The sequence below is a fragment of the Dasypus novemcinctus genome, chromosome 13 (assembly GCF_030445035.2).
Source record: "Dasypus novemcinctus isolate mDasNov1 chromosome 13, mDasNov1.1.hap2, whole genome shotgun sequence".
Lineage (NCBI taxonomy): Eukaryota > Metazoa > Chordata > Mammalia > Cingulata > Dasypodidae > Dasypus > Dasypus novemcinctus.
The window spans coordinates 86,576,284-86,584,324 of NC_080685.1; the positions used below are offsets into that span (position 1 = coordinate 86,576,284).

General features: G+C 51.2%; 1 long non-coding RNA gene across 1 annotated transcript; it reads right to left on the bottom strand.

Moving 5' to 3' along the window:
* Positions 1 to 5,602: 5,602 nt before the first annotated feature.
* Positions 5,603 to 7,790, bottom strand: LOC131273158 (uncharacterized). Its single transcript, XR_009180320.2, has 3 exons — positions 7,711 to 7,790; positions 7,170 to 7,262; positions 5,603 to 6,217 (listed from the first exon to the last, which is right to left on the bottom strand). It is a non-coding gene; the product is annotated as an uncharacterized lncRNA (long non-coding RNA).
* Positions 7,791 to 8,041: the final 251 nt, after the last annotated feature.

Here is an 8,041-nt window from a genome sequence, read left to right on the forward strand (position 1 = left end):
GGTTTCTTTCTCTGGCTGTAAAAGTAACACAAGATCTTTGTGTCTAACTATACAGAGAATACTGAAAAGTAAAAAAAAAATAAGAAAATAAAAGTCATTCAAAGCTCATTGTCCTGAAAAATCCACTCAACAATACGGTGTATTTTCTTCCAGGCAGTTTTCTATATACATATTCTGAATTGAATCGTAGCGTATATACAGTCTTATATCTTGAGTCATTAATAAATATCTATTTTGTGCTCATTTTCCCAAGTTAAATATTCAGATGTGATTCCTTATTGGCTAGTTGATACTCTGTTAAAGGAATGCGCCGTTATTTCACAGCCTTCCTCTGTGGCCCCACAGGCCGGGCACTGTCCAGACCCAAGGCCCTGCCGGGGCAGGCCCACAGCGTGGCCTGCTCTCCCTCCCGTCTCGACCTTGAGCCCTTGCTCCATAGTGGATGCCACCTTCTCTGGAGCCTGCCCGTTCCTCTGGTTGTGGTCAGTCTCTCCTAGGAGTGCAGTGATAGAGAGGAAGGAGCTTGGACTTTGGAGGTCAGAAAGACCTGGGGCAGCACTCACCAGCCTCGAGACCTGGGGGAGATGCTTCACTCAGCTTAGGTCTCCTCAGCTCCAAAACGGGGGTTACGTCCCGCCTCAGGGTGTGAAAACTTGACATGTGTGCTCTTTCCTCTTCTTCCCCCTTTTTGGTTTCTCCCCAGAACCGCTATAGAGAGTAGCTTGAGTGCCCTGCAGCAAATACCCTGGCCTCTCTTTGCCTCAGTTTCCCCATCTGTATCATGGGGTACTAGTTCCCATCTCTGCATTTTATATGATCAACACAAGGCACTTAGTGCCTGGCCCAGGTAGAGCAGTCAGGGCTGGCTCCTCTTTCATGGTCTTCAGGGCCTCTCATGGACTTGCCTGGATTCCCTTCTTGTTTTCACTGGAGCGTGAGCTCCTCTCTGGCCTCACAGTGGACAGTAAGCTCTCCCGCGTTGGCTGCCTCTTAGAAGCACCGTCCAGCAGGGCGATGGTGACCAGTACCCGGGGCTGGCCCTTCTCCACTGCTGGCCACACCCTGGAGAGGGCTCTGGCCATGCAGACTGCCTCAGCCATCCTTGCTCCGATGGGTGCCCTGGAGTGGAGGAGCCTTCTATGCAAGTGTCCCAGGAAGGGAGACGCTCCGTAACCAGCACTCAGCAGGCAGACACCAGGCCAGAGCGGAAAGAAGGAAGGGACCTCGGGGAACAGCGTTAGTGCCTCATTCCCTGCTTGGGCCTAATCTTCCAGGGGTGCAGGTGTGGCCTCCCTTTGTGGCAGGAGGTGTCCAGGCTTTGGAGCTGCCGGGCAGGATTGTGACGGGTGGGTGGGATTCCCTCGGAAACCAGGGTGGGCTAGTGGCTGCCCCTCGTGACTCCAGCAGTGGTTCTCAAAGTGTGGTCCCTGAACCCACAGCCTCAATAAATTGCCTGGAAACGGTTAGCTATGCAAATTCCCAGCTCCCATCCTAGGCCGATGAGTCAGAAATCCTGGAAGGGCACCTGCCATTGCTGTTTTGGTGAGCCCTCCGGGGACTCTGACGCGCGCTCAAGTTCAAGGAGCACCGCACCGCAGGAACGAGGAGGGGAGGGGAAGGGAGAAGAGGGGAGGGGAGGGGAGGGGAGGAGAGGAGAGGAGGCCCTGACAGTGCTCTCCCCAGGCCCGTTCTGAACACTGCCACGTTCCTGCCCCAGCATTCTCATACCAAATCCTTCTTGTTTGCTTCAGCTTCTTTCAGAGGATTCAGAACCAAAGAGTTCTGAATAATAAAACGGGGGTCATTGAAAGAAAAACTGCGGTTAAGTGATGCTTTGGGGGGCCACGCCCGGCTCAGCTTCTCCCCCGTTGGCATCCCCCAGCTCCTCCGCTCAGGAGGCCTGGCGTTGGCCATGCCCGCCTCTCCTCTTTCCTGGCAGGGACCATGCCAAGAGCACGGCGGTCTGTCAACGCGTGCCCCTCAGAGTTCAACCCAGGGAAATAATCAGATATGTGCAGAACTAGTTAAGTAAAAACATGTAGATCCAAAGATGTCCATCTCAGTATTGTTTATAGGGGGCAAAATGAGGGTTGGAGTGGGGAGAAAACAACTTGAATATCCAAGAATGGAGGACTGGTCAAATAAATCAGGACAAACTCATATGATGGCATGTTGGCAGTCATTTAAAACATTTGGTGTCAAGGGGGAAATGGGAACTATATAATATTAAGTGATAAAAGAAAGCAACAAAATAGAATTACAGGAAAAAAAATACGTAACATGAAAGAAAAAAAAAAACCCTAGAGATAAATGCACAGAATGTGAGCAGTGGTTATCATCTCTGGGTAAGAAGATCACAGAGTACTTTTATGTTTTTCTTTAAACTTTGGGTACTTTCCAGTTTTCTACGGTGAACATGTATTACTTACACAAACAGGAAAAAAGCAATAATGTTGTACGAGCTTAGGTTAGTCATCTTCCTCTCCACGTCTCAGTTTCCTGCCCCTCCACCTTACTCTCCTGGGAGCAGATGGCCCAGAGAGGAGCCAGACCCTGTGCCTGCCCCACAGTGCTCACACTGGAGGCCTTTTTCCCACCCCCAGTGGAGAAAGCAAACCTCCACTTTCATCAAGTATCAAATGGGGGCGGCAGACTTGGCCCAGTGGTTAGGGCATCCGTCTACCACATGGGAGGTCCGCGGTTCAAACCCCAGGCCTCCTTGACCCGTGTGGAGCTGGCCCATGCGCAGTGCTGATGCGCGCAAGGAGTGCCCTGCCACGCAGGAGTGCCCTGCCACGCAGGGGTGTCCCCCGCGTAGGGGAGCCCCACTCGCAGGGAGAGCCACCCAGCACCCAGCACGAAAGCCCCACGCGCAGGGAGAGCCACCCAGCGCCCAGCACGAAAGAAAGTGCAGCACGCGCAGGGAGAGCCACCCAGCGCGAAAGAAAGTGCAGCCTGCCCAGGAATGGTGCCAAACACATGGATTGCTGACACAAGATGACCCAACAAAAAGAAACACAGATTCCCGTGCCACTGACAACAACAGTAGCAGACAAAGAAGATGCAGCAAATAGACACAGAGAACAGACCACCTGGGTGGGGGGGAAGGGGAGAGAAATAAATAAATAAATAAATAAATAAATAAATAAATAAATAAATAAATCTTTAGGGGGGAAAAAAAAGAATCAAATGGGGAGCAGATGTGGTTCGAGCACTGGCTTGCCACATACGAGGTCCTGGTACCTCAAAAAAAAAAAAAAAAAGAATGTCTTCTCTTGCTGAAAAACAGTGACTAGCTGAGTTGTCCTACCTGCACATGGGCCTGGCAGGAAAGGTCAAGAAGCAAGGCCAGAGACAGAAGGGGGTCTGGCTATGCCACCGGCCACTCTCTGTGTCCCTGGACATAGCAATGGCCCTAGGAGGTTGAAGGCCAAGGCCCAGCTCTTGGCAAGTTCAGACAGCCAGAAAACACCACACTGGCCCAGCACAGTGGCTCTGTAAAGAGTTGTTGAGTGTAGGAATAAACAATGTTTCAGCACAGTCCCAGGCTTCAGGACTATCTGCCAGAGACAGCCAGCCAGGGCCGGGGATCTGGCAGAGACAGGCTTGCTGGGCAAGCAGCCTGGGGAGAGCTTGGCTACGTTTTAGAGAAATGATGCAGAACAGTGGAGAAAGCAGGGACTGAGGCTCCAACCCAGGTTTGAATCCCACCTCTACCGCTCAGTGGCTGGGCCGTCCGGGGCAGGTCGCCTGCCTTCCTCATCCGCCACGTGGGGATAACTCTCCCCGCCCTGGCTTATTTCACGAGGCTTCGAGCAGTTCCTGTACAGCGTGTGGAGGACAACCACAGGTCCGGGTCCACGGCTCTGGAGCAGCAGGAGAGGGGATTAAGGCAGGAGTTGTGTCGTGACCCAGGCCCACACAGGGGGTCGTGTAGCTGTGCTGTGGCTCGCCCAGAAGCCTGTGCTGGTCCCCAGCAGCGGGCACCCGGCACCAGCCCTGGGTGCAACCGAGGCTGTGGGCGCTCTGCCCGGCCCGGCTCAGGGGCTGGAGGTGGAACAAGCAAGGGAGGCAGGGCAGGGAAGCGGGGAGGCCAAAAAGGGTGGGGAAAGGGGCATGAGGCCCTGGTCCTGAGCCCTGAAGGGATCCTCGGACAAGGGCATATGGATCTTCTCTTTCTTGACAGGTTTGGTCTGTAAGTTTGTTTGGAATCTCCTCTACCTGAGGTGACTTGTCTCCACAAGGAGTTCTTCCAGCGTTTGCTGGGTGTGCTCCAGCACCGCTCAGACCTCCCCACACACTGTTTTTATTCAAAATGGCTCCCCAGTGCCATGGCAACAGCCTGAGGCACAAAAGGGTGAGACATTTTCAAAGCTGAGGTGCTTGCCCTCACACATTCCTTCCTCTCGTACCCTCCTGGCTCTTCTTCCTGGAGCGCTCTTGTTGCCAAGTCCTGTCCCCCAAATCTTTGGGTTTATCCTTCCTTAGAAAGTACATCTTGTTCATCGTTCCCTGGCTAACCTGCCAGCCCTGTCGTTCCCAACTGGGTCTTGGGGAAGGGTAGCCAGCCGGGCACCTCCCACTCCCTCCTGGCTGCCTTCCGACCGACGCAACTCTGTCCTACGTCACCACCCTAAGCAGCCTGTGAGCTTGCTTGGGTTGCGGGTTGCTGTGTCTTATTCGGCTTTCTGCCCTTTGCAGAGCCTCGCACATGCCTGTCACCGAGCCGGCATTCGGCACACTGGTGGGTTGTCATCAAGAGTGAGGGGCTATATGACACCGTAATGGAAGATACATGACATTAAGTGCTTGTCAAAACCCGAAGACTGAACAACCCGAAGAGTGAACCCTGAGGTAAACTGTGGGCTTTTGTTACTAATAATGTACCAATATTGGTTCATCAGCTGTAAACAAATGTACCACACTGAGGCAAGATGTTACTCACAGGGGAAATGATGGGTGGGGGTGGGGGAGGGTATGGGACCGCTATAATTCTGCCCAATTTTTCTGTAAACCTAGAACTGCTCTAAAGATAAAGTTCATTATTTTTAAAAAATGAAACCATTCCTGAAATTCTCTCTAAGTAGAGTTTTCAGTACAACCGGTACACTTCCAGTGATCAAGTCCTATCTTAGGTTTACAAGGAAATTTACTTTAAATACTTTGACCAAAAACATTTATTTAGCATATTATCTTAGGCACAAGTGAATATTTTTTGTGTGTCCTTCTTGTAGAATGTATCGTTGTAACTGGATTTCTGCATTTTATAAAGCTATTCAAAAAAGTAAAAGAGTGAGGGGGTATAGCAGACACTGTGACTAGCCATCCAAAAGCCACTCGCAACATCCCCGCCTTGCCTTCTTCTACCCGTGCTTGGAAAACAAGTATCCAATTTCCCAGTTACTCTTGCAGTAACAGTTCAGGCCAAAGTGGAAGTCTTTGAGAAGAGCTTTCTTTCCAGAATAAGAGGCAAACCTTTCTAAGAGAAAGCCTTTGCCAGGAGGTGCAATATCCATCTTGCAACCACAAGGCAACAAGCAACGCTCGGCAAGGCCAAGTGAAAAAGAAAGTCCAGAGGAAAGCACCACAGTTGCTCGTGGCGTCACTGAGGCCAGGGTTGCAAGGCTGCATAACATCCTGGCTTGCCTGGGACTGAGGGGTTTCCGAGATGCAGGACTTTGACGCTAAAATGGGGACAGTCCTGGGCGATCCTGGCCAGGACCACCCTTAACCCAGCCCCGGACTGTTTATCTCCAAAGACATCTTATTATGTGAGAAAAATAGGTCTCTACCTCAGCCAGTGAAGTCAGGTTTTTCTGTTGTTTGTAGTCAAAAGCATTCCAGTTGAGGCATAGTGAAAGTTGGTATTTCTCCAATTCAACAGACTTGTACAGCGTGTGCGGGCCACCAGAGGTTCTCGGTTGAGCTTACACGGTGTTAAAGGTGAGAAAACCGAAGCTCGAAAAAGTTTACCTCAACTCAAATCTAAGTCCTATAGATTCCGTATCACGTACTTTCCCCCTCCCATGCTGCTCTGGTTCAATTCATTTTAACTCAGTATGTGATCACTAATTTAACTTTACTCTGGGAGTGGGCATCACACTTTTCAAATGAGTAAATGAATAAAGTCACTGTGAGATGCAGTCACTGCCTTTTTATTGCTTCTTTCCGGACAGGCCACAAAATGCTGGTGATCCAACTTGTTTCTCAATCACTACTGTTAATGAGTAAATGAATAAGACAACAGTTTACATAGACTTAAATTTTTCTAAATTTCTAAACATTAAAATTTATTTCTGGACGGTTCAAAAGGTGCAAAAGGGGAAGTGGTAAAATGTCTGCCCCTGTTGTCTCACAAATGCGTGCTAGGAAAAACTCCATTCATTTTAAAAATTGATGGTTTTGAATGGGGATAATAAAGATAATCCTTTACATTTGTATTTGGCTTTTGAGACCATGAAATACTTTCAAAGGTCACAGCCTCCTTTGTTCTCCTGGCTGTGTTGGGAAAGGTTTTCTCTAGCCCCCTTTTCTTTTATATATATATTTTTTTTTCTCTCTCTCCTCCCCCCCCCCCCACCCAATTGTCTGCTCTCTGTGTCCATTCACTGTGTGTTCTCTGTGACTGCTTCTATCCTTATCAGCGGCACCAGGAATCTGTGTTTCTTTTTGTTGCGCCATCTTGCTGTGTCAGCTCTCCGTGTGTGCAGCACCATTCCTGGGCAGGCTGCACTTTCTTTCGCGCTAGGTGGCTCTCCTTATGGGGCACACTCCTTGCATGTGGGGCTCCCGTATGCGGGGGACACCCCTGCGTGGCAGGGCATCAGCACTGCACATAGGCCAGTTCATCACACAAGTCAGGAAGCCCTGGGTTTGAATCTTGGAACTCCCATGTGGCAGGTGGACGCCCTAACCACTGGGCCAAGTCCACTTCCCTGTAGTCACTGCTCTTGGCAGCTCTTCCCCCACTTCTCCCACCCCACCCCCACCCCTTGGAGGTCAAGACTGCCCTTGGGGTCCCTTGCTCCTTTGGTAGGCTATCAGCGGGGAGACCTGAGGCCCCAGCCTGGCGGGTGCCGATTCTCGGGGGAGCCCTCTCTATGTTCCGCGTCCCGCGCTGCGCTGAGAAGAGACCTCTCCCAGGAGATGCTGAGGACGGACAGACTCACCTGATCCTGCGCACGTAGAGCCCGGCAAACCCTCTTCAGCAGTGTAGCTGATGCTCTTCTCCAAAGGTTTGCATATTTGTTCACAACTTGCCCCTTATTTTAAAAAAGAATGTTTACGAAGAGTCCGTAATAACATGGGAAGAGCTTTATATTAACTTAAAAAGCAGAACATTTATCTCAGTATTTCCATCTTTCTCCTTCCAATCACATACTTAAAACTCTCAGCACAAAACCTATGTATAGAAAACTTCCTGAAAATAACTCATTGCCTCTTGCCTCTCAGCCCAGCTACCTCCCCCCTCAGGCGCCCTAATCTCAGGTGACCCCGCCGGTTTCCCGGGCCAGAACCCTGGACAATGTCGTCCTGGAGTCCTCCCCCTCCGCCTCCACCACCCGCGCCAGCACTGCTCACCATCTGCAATCCAGACCCTCACGAAGCTCTGCCAGCGCTGCCAGCGCTGCCCCCTAAACAGCTCTCCAGACTCTCCACTCTTCTCTGTCCCCACTGCCTCCACCCTATTCTGGCCCCACCATGTCATACCCAAGTGTCTGCAACATCTTAAGAGCCAGGCTCCCAGCTTCTAGTCTTGCTGTGCCTTAATCCATTCTCCACGCTTCAACCAGGGCCCTCGTGCTTAAAAAAAAAAATCTTGCCACACCCTGCTGGCTGCCTCTAACTGGTTAACACTTTAATTCCCAGCCAGATCTGGCTCCTGCTCAGCTCCGGTGAGCCTCCGCTCGCTCGCATTCCCAGGCCCTGCCCATCACCTGGCGGCTAGGGCTGTACCACCTGCACCAAGCCTCGCCCTCTCACCTCCCTCCAGGCCTTGCACTGGCTGTTCTGCACACTTGGCCCCTTCCCTGGGTGGATG